The following is a 14,978-nucleotide window of genomic DNA, read 5'->3' on the forward strand; positions in this document are numbered from 1 at the left end:
TAAACACTCAATTAGGGTTGTTATACATTCAATATTTGTAATATGTGATTTTCGCATTGATTTTTAAGTTAATCATTATTTTTTGAAAAAAAAAAGTGATTATTATTATTATTTTGACATGAAATTCATAAAAAAGCTATTATTTAACCATTTTTAGTTAAAATTATCATATAAAAATTGTGATTTTGAGATGTCAATTCTAGCAAAAAATTATCAAAAGGTGTAGTTTTTTAGTTATATTTATGTTAAAAATGGTTATTTTTATGTCCATTGTTAAAAAATATTGTTTTTTAGAAACAATTATTTCATGTGGAGTGAAAAATTAATTAAGGATGTATAAATATGTAGAATATCGAAAATTCTAAATATCGACCTCCTAATTTAAAAATGCAAAACAATAAAAACCTCACTAAAAAAAAGTTAAAATTAAAATAAAAAACAAGAAAATGACCACTTCAAAAATGATCAAATTTACAAAAATGTTTTTTACATTTTATACATTAGAAAATTTAAATCCAAAAAATAGGTCTTTTAAAAAAAGGGGGTGATGTAAAATACTCACTTTTTTAAATCAGCATGAAAATCACTACTATTCAAAAACATAATGTACATAAAAAAATTAAAGTGCCAAAAACTATTCTTTAAAAAAAACATGTGTGTTTTGCATCACCCCTTTTCAAAATCAAGTCACTTTTTTGCTATCTCTACGAAACGGGTAACAGTATCAGTTCCCGTTTCAAAGTTTACATTGTTTTGGCAGGGTGGTTTCTTGGATTCCCCAAGCCAAGGGAGTACATAGACTCTTCTTCTTCCTACCAGCTCTGTGACCTTCCGGTCTACAGTGGAAAGAGCCAAATGTGATGCTCAGTCTGGACAGATTCCTCTATGAGAAGGCTTGAATATTCAAGCTCTCTGGTGCACGATGCTGCCTTTGGTTAGCTCGGCCCTTTGTCTCTTCTGATTGACTTTGTTCTCTGTTTTCTGTCCTCCTCTCAGGGTTCACTATTCGCTGTCTCTTTTGCTTACTTGGACTCTACTCAACTCTGACTGTCTTCTTCCTCTGTTCATGGCTTTAGCCATTCGATCCCTATGCCTATTCGGTTCTTCTTCCGCCTATTGATTCCCCTTCTACATCTGCGGTTGGAGTTCCCTAATTGGCGTCATCATGAACGCTCAGGGAGTGGCCACTTGTCCTCCTCTAAATGGCGCCAACAATGCTTTGTCGGTTCGTTTCTTTAGTTACGTCGTGGATGCATTCTTCCTCCACCGTGGTGGTCAAATAGATTCCAAATCCCTTTAAAGCGCAACTTAATTCCTTGTCAGTTTCGCTTCTTTCCATCGGGTGCAATCTCAGCCATCTGATCTGGGCCCTCCAGATCCGACGCCATACGCACAGTTCGCGTGGTTGACTTGCTCGATTGATAGCGCACGATCAACAACAGTTTTCTCTCACCTCTACCTACCACGTGTCGATTAGTGTATGGAATCACTCCGCTCCTGTCCAAAACATCTTACCGTTCAAGGGCGCCCCGATCAAAATCACCGGTTTCTAGAGCGCGGGTCTCGCCATTTGTGTTTAATGCTTTTTCCTTTTTCCGCTCGCAGTCCTCTGGTTCCCCCAAGCGATCGGGTGCTCAGGCTTTTCCTTCAGGGCCCTGTTCGCTTAACGATGCATGATTAGTGCTAATCGCGCATGAAAAACCTCTTCCTTTTCCCATTCCAGGGCTCCCAAGGGCTAGTTTGGCCTCTTGCGTGGTCTCCATGGGCCTCGGTCAGCGCGCTTTGACCAAGGTCCTCGTCGTTCCACATTGGCTGCCATTGCCACTAGTTCAGGGTGTTTTTGATCACTATTTTGGATTTATTTAGAGATTTGTTTGACTTGATACAATCATGGTTCTTTAGCAGTCTTCTATGGATCTGATTCGGATCACGATCTTCCCACTAAAAAACCTTTTGGACCACTAAAATTTGGTTTTCAAGTATCGACTAAGTGAGGATACTGTTTCTTCACTTGTCCAATCTCAATCCACTTTGCACTGCTCAGCTTTGAACCTTTGAGCCCAATCCTGAGGTACTGAACATCTCCCTTGCGCGTTGTTCTCACCTTCCTGTCCAACACAATGTCTTCCTGCAACTCATTGAGGTATTCAGGTAGCAGGTCATCAATAGAAGGCAATTGACTTTGCTCTTCAGGGTCCTCAGTCATTGAAGGTTCAAACAATCTCAAGCAATCTGCATTTACGACTGAGTAGATGTGCATGTAAGCTAGAAAATCAAGGCAAAAAGCATTTTCATCAATCTTCTCAAGTATCATAAAAGGTCCATACCCGATGGGCTTTAGCTTCTTACCTTCACCTTGCATCCTGTCCTTGCTAATATGCAGCTAGACTTGGTCTCCAACTTGAAAATTATGCTCCATCCGATGCTTATCATGCCTAGCCTTGTACTTGGCTTGGCTCTTTTCCAGCTGTTCCTGTACTGCCTGGTGGATCTCCTGGATTTGTTTAATGAACCTAGTTGCCTTGTCCACATCACTGTGTCCATCAACCATGGTATCTTTACCAAATAAAAAATCCAAAGGAGACCTTGGTGTGAAACCAAAATAGGTCTCAAAAGGAGATCTCTGTGTAGAATAGTGTTTGGCTCTGTTGTAAGCATGTTGCACATAACACAAGTGTTCATCCCAAAGCTTAGGATGTTTACTGCAATAACCTCTCAGTAATTGGATCACTATCTTGTTTACTACTTATGTTTGGCCATCTGTTTGTGGATGAAAAGTTGTGCTTTTCTTCAATTTGGTGTCCATCAGTTCCCATAGAGTAGACCAAAACTTCCCCACAAATCGGGTGTCTCGATCAGATACAATGGAAGTGGGTAATCCAAAATGAACCCATACATGTTCAAAGAACAATTTTGCAGTCTATTCAGCTGTGATCTGTTTACTACAAGGTATCAAAATACATATTTTGTTGAACCTATCCAAAACAACATATAGATAATCATGACCTTTCCTAGATTTAGGTAGTCCTCCAACAAAATCCATGGAAACACTTTCCCAAGGGTGAGAAGGAACTGGAAATGGAGTGTACAATCCTAGTTTTTTGTTGCCGGGCTTGCTTTTATCACACATGGCATACCTTCTTACATATCTAGAAACTGTCTCATTCATTTTCGACCAATAGCAAAATCTTTACAGCTGTGAAACTGTTTTACTTACCCCAAAGTGACCCGATATCAGAGAAATGTGTGCTTTCCTAATTATCTTTATCCTCTCAGTTTGTGGAATGCAGAGTTTCCCACAATAATACAAGAGTCAGTCCTTTATATGGTAGTCCAATTCTTCTACTCTTTTGCCTTGACTCAAAGTTGCATATACATATTTAAAATCCATATCCTGAGCATATTGTTCTATGTAGCTTTCATGTAGCACAGAATTATGCTTAAGTATGGTAGATGCATTTATAATGGGTCTAGATAACATGTTTGCAACTTTGTTATGTATGCCCTTTTAATATCTGATGAATAAGTGAAACTGTTGTAGGAACCCCATCCATCTGTAATGTCTTGATTGCTGCAACTTAGTTTGGGAGTGTAGATATTGAAGTGGCTAATGATCAATATGTATTTCTGTCTCTTTGCCCATTAAGTAATGTTTCCAATTTTTCACACTCTAAACTAATGCGTACAATTCTTTATCATATGTAGGATAGTTAACTACTGCAGGATTAAAAGTCTCAGAATGATAACATATGGGTTTGTCGTGCCGTGTCAACACTGCTCCCATGGCATAGTCATTGGCATCAGTTTGGATCTCAAATGATCTTTGTAGATCTAGCAGTGCTAGTACAGGTGTTGTACTTATTTTCTCTTTCAAGGTGTCGAAGGCTTTTTGGTGTTTGCCTCCCCACTGAAACACCTTATTCAATCTTGTTAAAGCATGTAAGGGAGCTGCAATCGAGGAGAAGTTAGAAATGAACTTCCTCCAATATTGTGCTGCTCCTAGGAAGCTTCTCACTTCTGTAGTAGACCTGGGTTTAGGCCAGCTCAAAATGACTGCCACTTTAGAGGGATCTATTTTCAATTCACCTCCCCCTACTATATGACCTAAGTAGTTTAGAGATGTTTTGCCAAATTCACATTTTGAGAGTTTAACATAAATTTTTTCTCTTTTCAAAACATCTAATGTCTGCTTAACATGCTTTAAATGTTCTTCACACGTTTTACTAAAAATCAGAATGTCATCCATATACACAATAACAAAATCATCAAGAAAAGGTTTGAGTACATCATTCATTAATCTCATGAAAGTAGCAGGAGCATTAGTTACGCCAAAAGGCATAACTAGCCATTCATACAATCCCAACTTCATTTTGAAAGCAGTCTTCCATGCATCTTGCTCTGTAACTCTAACTTGATGGTATCCACTGTGCAAATCCAGCTTGGTGAAATAAACAACTTCTTTCAATTGATCTAGAAGATCATCTATGCGAGGAAGGGGATAACGATTTTTGATTGTTATCTTATTCAGTGCTCGGTAATCAATGTACATTCTCCACGAGCCATCTTTCTTTCTCACCAAAACGATTGGTGACCCACATGGTGATGTGCCAGGCCTGATGAAGCCCTGCTTGAGCAACTCCTCCACCTACTTCCTGATTTCAGCATTCTCTAAAGCAGATAACCTGTACATCCCAATGTTAGGCAATGGAACATCTTGCTGCAAAATAATATCATGTACTATTCCCTTTTTGGGTGGCAGAACTTTAGGTTCTTGAAACAAGACATCATACTCTGAAACAACCTTTTCTATATCATCTTGCTGTTCAGCATTACAGCCCTCAAATACATTGGTTTTATCAGGTTTCTTTTCCTTTACAACCATCAGTAAGAATTGTTTGCATGAATTAATCATTCTTTTCATCTGTCCTGAGTTTATGAGAGTATAATTATTCTTGAGCTTATGAGCTCTTACAAAGTATTCGATTCCGTCTTTAACCAGTAGATACTTGTTCTCAGCTCTATAGAAAATAACATTTCTATCATACAAGTAGGGACTTCATAAAACAATTCCACATATATCCAAAGGAATTATGTCTAACTCAACCTCATCTACAAATGCTAACCCAAAAGAAAACTTGAGTTTGCACTGTCTAGTCACTTGTAGTTGTGCTTTATCATTGAACCATCCTAATGGGTATGGTTTCTTGTGAGGTGTAGTTGCTAATCCCAATTTCTTTACAATTTCTTCAGAAATCAAATTTACTTGTGAGCCACTATCAAACAAAGTATCAATCTTTTGATTTTTGGAAATAACTCGAATATGGAAAAGCTCATGTCTTTTTCTCTCATTTTATTCATCAATAACAGATTGAGCAGAATTACTAGTAGATGCTTCAGAATTCTTACCTTTTATACCTGTGGCTGCTATAGTTGTTTGATCTCCTGTGTTTGACCCCAAATCTCTCTGAATAGCTGCAAATGTCTTCTTCTTCTTGCCCTCAGACTTCTTAGGTCTCAGCTCTAGATGCAGAATCCAACAATGCTCATCATCATGCCCCTCCTTTTTACAGTGAGTGCAAGAAGCTTTGGATTTCTTTGCAATGTTAGCCTTCCTTTCTTTCCACTTCTATTTTCTTTTCTCCTTTTTCTTGCTTACAGTGGGTTGGGATGGTCCCCCAACTTCTGGATTTCCATTCTTTCCTCTAGCCTCTAGACGAGTAGCTTGTACAAATACCTCATCTATACTAGTGGGATTAAACATGAGGATGGTATGCCTCATGTAGCTATGTAGACCACCAATGTACTTCAAAAGAGTCTCTGGCGAGTCTAGTGAGATATCCAACATCAATGCTCTCTTTCTGAATTCTTGAGTATACCCTTGCACACTCTGCCCTTTCAACTGCCGAAGAGTTTGCCAGCTCATCATGGCTTGTTGCATGTAGGCCAATGGATAGAACTGTTTTTTGATTGTAGCAACAAATTCACTCCAGACAGAGATGGTCTTGCCATGTCTTTTCATATCAGCTTGGGTTCTACCTTCCCACCAAACCAAGGCAGTGCCTCCTAGGCGTAGGCTCGCTAGCTAAATCTTACTCTTGTCTGAGTTTATGTTTTGTACCATGCAATACACATCAATTTGTCTAATCCAATTGTCCAATTTTTCAGCATTTAGCTCTCCATCATATATAGGAAAATCAAATTTAACATCTAACTTAATCAAAGATGCTTTCTTATTATGCACAGGGCTATTAGGAGGTGTGAGAAAGTTTTCCTCTTTTGCCTTTCCTTTGGAGTTGTCATGGAAGTGAGACTCATCTTATTCTTTATCTTGCTTAGAGCGTGATGCATCTTCCACCTTTTACTTTCTAAAGTCTCTGTACATTTCTTCAACCATAGAATTTATAGCTAGGAAACTCTTTATGAATTGAGGGTCTAGCCCTACAAAACCTTCTTCTGACATTGTATTTCGAGGATAGACTCTCCCAATCTCAGGATTAGTTTCCACCAACTCTCCTTCTCCTAATTTGAGCTTTGATCTTGTGAGCATTCACAGCTATACCAACACAAGCTTGTCTAACCTTACAGCCTAGAGCTCTGATACCACTTGATCTGATATTCACCCTATGAGTAACATTAGTTAAAGATTTATTAAACTAAATGTATTACAGACTCATGTGCTGGTGTGTGTTCTGTGTTATTGAAACAACGGATCAATCAGATTGCCAATACACAGACAATAAAACGGAAATACAGCAGAGAAATACAGTAAGCAACACAAAGACAAAAATAATTTTAATAAGGAGTTCACCCTATTCTCTAGCGCTGCGTCTCTGGTCCAGCTTTCAATGGTGGCCTTGTTTTATTGTGTCTTTAAGTAGAGAAATTACAATACAGGGACTCAATGTGAGTTCTCCTGAAGCAGATTTGCTTGGTAGGGTGGTTTCTTGGATTCCCCAAGCCACGGGAGTACATAGACTCTTCTTCTTCCTATCAGCTCTGTGACCTTTCGGTCTACAATGGAAAGAGCCAAATGTGATGCTCAGTCTGGACAGATTCCTCTATGGGAAGGCTTGGATCTTCAAGCTCTTTGGTGCTCGATGCTGCCTTTGGTTAGATCGGCCCTCTGTCTCTTCTGCTTGGCTTTATTGTTCTCTATGTTTAGTCCTCCTCTCAGGGTTCATTGTTCGCTGTCTCTCTTGGTCGCTTGGACTCTACTCAACTCTGACTGTCTTCTTCCTCTGTTCATGGCTTTAGCCATTTGATCCCTATGGCTGTTCGGTTCCTCTTCCACCTGTCGATTCCCCTTATGCAGCTACGCTTGGAGTTCCCTGTTTGGTGTCATCATGAACGGTCAAGGAGTGGCCACTTGTCTTCCTCTAAATGGCACCAACAATGCTTCGTCGGTTCGTTTCTTCAGTTACACCGTGGATGTGTTCTTCCTCCACCATGGCAATCAAACAGATTCCAAATTCTTTTAAAACGCGGCTTAATTCCCTATCGGTTCCGCTTCTTTCCATCGGGCACAATCTCAGCTGTCCGATCTAGGCCCTCCAAATCCGATGCCATAATTACGTTTCACGTGGTTGACTTGCTCGACCGATAGCGCGCGATCAACGGTGGTTTTCTCTCACCTCCACCTGCTACGTGTCGATCGGTGTATGGAATCGCTTGGCTCCTATCCAAAACCTCTTACCGTTCAAGGGCACCCCGATCAAAACCACTGGTTTCCAGAGCGCGGGTCCCGCCGCTTATGTTTAACGCTTTTTCCTTTTTCTACCCGTGGTCCTCTGGTTCCCCCACGTGAATGGGTGCTCAAACTTTTCCTTTAGGGTCTTGTTTTCCTAGCGATGCGTGATTAGTGCTAATCGTGCATCAAAAACCTCTTCTTTTTCCCATTCCAGGGCTCCTAGGGGCTACTTTGGCCTCTTGCGTGGTCTCCATGGGCCTCAGCCAACGCGCTTTGATCGAGGTCCTCGTCATTCCACATCAGCTGCCATTGCCACTGGTTTAGGGTGTTTTTGATCACTATTTTGGATTTCTTTAGAGATTTGTTCGACTTGATACAGTCATGGTTCTTTGATAGTCTTCTATGGATTTGATACGGATCAAGGATCCTGCCCCTCCTCCTTGGGACGATCACTCTATATCACCCCACCTCCTACCTGGAGATATGGCTGCATGTGATCCCTCAGCCCACCTGGCTCGAAGTTTCCCCCTACTGGAGGTATTTGCATGAGTAGATGTCTCTACTCGATCTCCACTGAGCTCCCCCTGTTGTGGCTGCTCCACAACCTCCTGAAGATGTTGCACCAATCGTGGCTCTTCCACAATTGTCTGAGACTTCTTCTGGCTCTGCATGTATAGAGGTAATATACCCTCCCTCTCAACCACCAAGTCTCCATCAGTTGCCTTGCTACTCAAGGCTTTGCATGCATCTTGAACCTCAAGAGAATAAAGGTTCTTGACCCGTGAACCAATCTGCTTCACCTGTCTAGTGATGATGTTTCTAAGGAAACCTTTCCTTTACTGAATACTACATCACAACCTCTATCTTCCAGCATCGCGATTGACACCAAGTTTATCTTCAGTCCTGGTACATACTTGACATTGGTGAAGGTAAGGCAAGATCCATGCTCCCTCTAAAAATAACAGTGCCTACACCTGAGAGACTATACCTCTCATCATTACCCATCGCTATGAGTATCTGGAGATCTTTCTCCTCCATATTGAACAAACTCTTGTCGCCGGTCATATGGAAAGAATCTCCACTGTCAAGAAGCCAACCACTTCCCACCATGGATGAAACCATGTATGCGAAGAGTGTGAAATCCAACTCAAACTGTGAAGCAAGTGCCTCACCTTCAGATCCTTCCCCGAATCCCTTCTTGGATTTCCTTCGTGGACAATTTGCAGCATAATGGCCCACCTCATGACAACGAAAGCATCGCACTTTCAATTTTGTCAACCTTCTTCCCATCATTGGAAGAACTGTATTCGGAAAGAGAAACCTTCTCCTTCCACTTCTTTGCTTTACTCGCTAAGGTACAGTTCTCCTCATCATGCATGGATGAAGAACTGTCTCTGGTGCTCCGTCTGATCTCCTCCTGCATCAAATCCAACCATAGTCGTTCCCAATCTAGCAGTTTCTCCCTTCCATTCACCGAGTCCTGGTAGCTATGCCAGCTCTTAGGAAGGCCAAGGAGTGCTAGACTCACCATATCCTCATTCGATGTCACGACCCCTACACTTGCAAGCTCATCCCTGCATGTGATGAGCTTGATCAGATACATAGAGATCATCTCATCCCTTTCACACTTGATCTTTCAAAGTTTGTCCTTCAGTGCCAGCTTCCTCTGATCACTGCTATTCTAATATAAATCTTTCAATGTTTTCCACATTGCATGCAGAGTCTCCTTCCCATGGAGGCTCGAGACAATGTGATCTCGTACTCCCTCCAAGAGAATTCTCCTAGCTCTGGCCACACATTTCCTCCATTCCACCTACTCAATCTTGTTAGTAGGCTTAGGGATTTCTTGATCAATGAAATCCTTAAGACCATTATCTTCCAAAACTACCTCCATGTGATCCTTCCAAGCTATATAGTCTGTGCTGCCATCAAGGGCATACTCAAGCCTCAAACCATAGAATGCCATCGATGATATAGATGTGATAAGAACTTGAGATCTAAATCCCAAATAATAAACTTCGAATTCCTCCTGCTAGTATACTGTTCTTGCTTGATCACCTGTGCTCTAATACCATGTAGAAATTTCACCTGTAGAACAAACCGATATATGCAATGTCCTAAAGCATAATACTTGTTCTACTTCTACAAAACATTAAGCGGAAGCATAATCAAATTCATGAGCAACATCAAGTAGAAACATGCATAACTGATCAAGAGAATTAATCACACATAACAAAAGATATATCCAGGGGAAAGCACCAACATAAAACCCCAACCATGTATTATCAATCAAGTGGAAATCCTCTTCACAATACAAAAAGAATTAGCTCTCAAGCTATTCAATTCTCAATGAACTATGAAGATATGAAGATATGTCTCATGAACCAACCAAGCCCTATTTATATAGGCTTTACCTATGGTCCTTGCATAGTTTTCTTAGGAAATAATAGCAAAAACATATGCTATTAATTCCAACATACAAAAATTAACCAATGGTCCAACTACGCAATCCTTGAGGACACTAGTTCCTCAATCATGCAAAAACTACTTATTAGAAATAGTCAAGCATCTGTTAGTACACTGTCCCACATTTGATCTCAACTGGGTCTCTGACAGAACTGACATGCAACATTTATCCATGAGTGAATCCTCAGTTATCTAAAATAATAGTTGTCACATGGATGCAAGCATTAACAAACTATATTTTATTATTTTAACAACTTGCTAAAATAATCTAACTGGACTTGACTAGTTAGAACTAAGTCAACTGATTCTCTCATTATAGAACTCATACTTATTCCCTCAATCAGTGGAGGAAATTAAGAATAAATTCCTCAATCATTGGGACAACTCATGTGCATGCTCACAAAGACTTCAAATTCGAATTTCCTTAACTAATTAACTCAACTAAATTAATTAATTAATATTTCCAACTGCTGTTAAGAGAAAAATTAATTTTACTTCCCATAGATAGACTAGGGACTGCTATAAATAGGAAGGGACCCAGAAATGCTATTTTTAGAATTTTCTATTTTTTAGCATTCTCACCTCTCACCCAATGTGGCCAATGACTTCATTGGCCAAACTGCTATTTTTAGACATGCTATTTTTTAGCAGGTCTATTTTTAGCACATTCTAAATTTATCATTTCTTGTTGCACACTTTTCAACATCAAATCTTGGCCTTCCTTGGTATCATAGACCATAATCACTAGTGCCATGCAAATACCCTAAAACCCGCTTCACTGTTTCCCAATGCTCCTTCCCTAGTTTTGACATAAACGTTCTCAATACTCCCATTGCATGTGCAATGTATGGTCTAGTACAGACCATTGCATACATCAGTCTACCAACTACACTTGCGCATGGAACACGGGACATGTCCTATTCCTCTTCTTGTGTCTTAGTACACTATTAAGCAGATAACTTTACACCGACAGGAATAGGAACCTTCACTGGTTTACTATCCTTAATATTAAACCTCTGCAATATTGTCTCGACATACTTCCTCTAGTTTAACCAGAGCTTCCTTTTTTCCTGATCTCATTTAATTTCCATGCTCAAAATATAGTTTGCAGCACCAAGATCTTTCATTTCAAATTTGGAGGACAATTGGGTCTTCAATTCGTGCATAATTTATTTTTTATTTCTAATCAACAACATATCATCCACATACAAGACCAAATAAATAACATGGTGACCAATTAATTTAAAATACACAGAGTGATTTGCTTTGGATCAAATTTCTTATATCGCATCCTTGGTGACTTTTTTAACCCATACAAAGACTTTTTAACCAACATACCAGTTCTTTCTTACCCTTCACCGCAAAACCTTTAGGTTGCTTCATGTAGATCTCTTCTTCCATATCCTCGTGAAGAAATTTTGTCTTCACATCCATCTGTTCTACCTCAAAATCAAAAGTAGAAACAACAAATAAATGTAATATAATAGAAGCTACCTTGGTAACAGGAGAAAACATATCACCAAAATCATTTCTCGACACCTGGGAATAACCTTTTGCTACCAACTAAGCTTTGTACTTCTCCATCTTGCCTTATGCATTCATCTTCTTCTTAAACACCTATTTTCTTCCAATGGGTTTCCTTCAAGCCGATAGATCCATTAGATCCCAAGCCTCATTTTTGTGCAAAGATGCCATTTCATCAACCATGGCCTCTTTCCAAAGCTTGCCATCCTCTAAATCTACTACTTCCCTGACAGTTCTAGGATCATCATCAGTAATAGTTAAAGAAAAATTTGAACAAAAAGAAGCTGGACTATGCCTTTCTGGCTTCCTTCTTTCTCGAATTCATCTTCTCACATCTGGAGTTTGTGGCTCTTCATCTTCTAATTCCTCTTCTACTATAGAGTCTGATTCCTCTTCCTTTAGCTCAAACTCCATCTTCTCAGGTTCCTTTGGAATTACTTCATGTTTAATAACATATTTCACCTCTCTAAACACCACATCACGAATATACACAACCTTCCTTATTTCTGGGTTCCAAAGCTTATAACCTTTTAAACCATCCTTATACCCAATAAAGACGCACCTTTAAGATTTACTATCCAACTTGGTTCTTTTCTCCTTTGGAACATGTACATATGCATCAAATCCAAATACCCTCAGATGTGAAAGAGAGTGTTTCTTACCAGTCCATACCTCTTATGGAGTCTTATCCTCCAATGCTGATGAAGGTGATCTGTTGACCAGGTAACAAGCAGTCTTCATCGCCTTTACCCAAAATTCATGTCCTAACCTAGCACTGTTGAGCATGCTTCTTGCCTTTTCCATCAACGTCATTTTCATTCTTTCTGCAAATCCATTTTGGTGAGGTGTGTATGGAGTAGAGTTTTGTCGTGTTATACCACACTTCTTACATAACTCTTCAAATTCCTCCTTGCAAAACTCTCCACCGTTATCTGTCCTCGACACCTTTATCTTCTTCTATGCCTAGTTTTCCACCAGAGCCTTAAATTCTTTAAACTTGTCAAAGACTTTAGATTTCTTTCGGAGGAAATATATCCATGTATTCCTTGACAAGTCATATATAAATGATACATAGTACATGGTCTTACCCAGTGATGGAACTAAAACATGTCCAAACACATCACTATGCACAAGCTCTAATATCTGTTTCACCCTCTTAGCACCAGAGGGGAAGCTCACTTGATTCTGCTTCCCATATACACAATTTTCACAAAAATCAAAATCGAGAGAGAAATTATACATACCTCTACCATACCATTACCATGAAGTATTTGAAGGCCCTTCTCTCCAATATTTCCAAGCCTTTGATGCCATAGCATGGTCTTTTCTCTAGAGACCACTAGATTTTCTGCTCCACTTTCAGGAACCACAAAATTGTTGCACCCATCAATAATAGTGCTACCGTGAAGCTTGTATAGAGTTCTAATACGAACTCCCCGCATCAATACCAGTGCTCCTCGAACCATCTTTAGGTATCTTACTCAAACACTGTTTTTACACCTGCATCATCCAGCTTGCTTACAGAATCAGATTTCTGGCCAATGCAGGAATATGTAGAACACCTGGAAGTGTTCTAATCCTTCCACCTTGCAACTTCAATTTGAATTTTATGCAACCGACGATTCTAGCCTTCCTGTCATCCCCTAAGAAGACATCACCATCATCATATTTCTTATACTCCCAGAACCACTCCCTTTGGGGAGTGAAGTGAAAGGATGCACCTGAGTCAATCAACCATGCATCATGATCTACATGTGTACTTGAAGAAGAAGCCAAGTACACATCCCCACCTTCATCTGAGGTGGTTTTTGCCTCTACAGAAGGAGCATCATCAGATCCCTTTTCTTTCTCAGGAGCTTTAGATCTACAGTCCTTTTTGAAGTGCCCTTCCTTTTCACATTTCCAGCGCACCTTTGCAGGTTTTCTTGGAGACTTATATCTCCCACTTGAGGAGTTATTTTTTATTCTACTCCGGGTCCGTCCTCGTATAGACAAGGCATCACCATTCTGGCCCTCCGTACTTTTTTGTCTCATCTCCTCCGAGAGCAAGGATGAGACTATTTCATTGAACTGCAAGGTAGTCACATTGCTACCTATTACAACAACTAGACTATCCCATGAATCTAGTAGAGAACACAACAAGCTAATGCACTTATCTTCATCTGATGCTCTGTCACCATGTCTCCATCCTTCATCCTCAGGTTATAGAACTTTTTCTGTAGGAACAGTTTATTCACTAGAGACTTAGATTGGTACAAAGTCCCTAACTTGTCCCACAAAGCCTTCACAGAAGCTTCCCATGATACATTCAACAATATTGAATCTCAGATACACAACCGTATTGTGCTCATTTCCTTTCTATCCAACTTCGCTCAGTCTGCAGCTGACATTGTCGTTGATTTAGTACCCGGATCTACGACGATCCAATGATCTTTATCCACCAGCAGATCCTCCATCTTGAGTTTCCACAACTCAAAACTATGACCATTAAATTTCTCGATCTTTATCTTTCCACTACTCGCCATCTTCTTTCACCAAAAGAATCGATCCCGTAGATCTCCCATTGAACAGGGTCTACCACAGGTCCGAGCAAAACCCCTCAGCAGCAAAGGTGTCCCCTTGAAGCCAAAACTACTCTAATACCAAATGTAGGTTTTAACTCCATACATAAATTACCTACATATGAATTCTAAAAATAGAAAATAAACAATGGCGAGAGCATAAAACATAAAACATATATACACAAAGATTTTCCCCTGGGTCTCAAAACCGGGACTACCAGATTGATTTTTCATTATATTCTTTTGAATTTTACAACACATATATATATAGACACATGCCAAAGCATGCATAAACCCCAATCCATTAACCCAGATTAGAACATAATTGTAGTTCCCTTGACCAGATCTACAAATATCATGGGCACAAAACCATCATGCCCAAAACCATGTGTGAAAACCATGCACAAAACCATAGATAGGTTCGCCCACCCATTATAGGGTCCAAAAAAAATTTCCCCGGGACAACGAGAGGGGGGCTACTGCCCCCTCAAACCCCTCGACAAGGGGGGATTGTTATAGACATTTTTGTGCCTTACAGCATGAAGCATGAAATGTCCATAATCTAAGGGATCCAAAGTCCCTAAACATGTTGTTCCTACCCCTAGAGGAACAAGGTCAGCAAACCACAGCACTAAATATCAGTTCTCCACCTGAAAACACTCAAAAACAAGAAAATTCTGGATCATGTCAACTGCTCCACTGAGCATCTGCGCTGAATGTCAAGTGCTCCACTCTGTACC

This window comes from Pinus tabuliformis, chromosome 8 (genome assembly GCF_031772625.1).
Source record: "Pinus tabuliformis cultivar Carrire ecotype Pingquan chromosome 8, CPIR1, whole genome shotgun sequence".
Lineage (NCBI taxonomy): Eukaryota > Viridiplantae > Streptophyta > Pinopsida > Pinales > Pinaceae > Pinus > Pinus tabuliformis.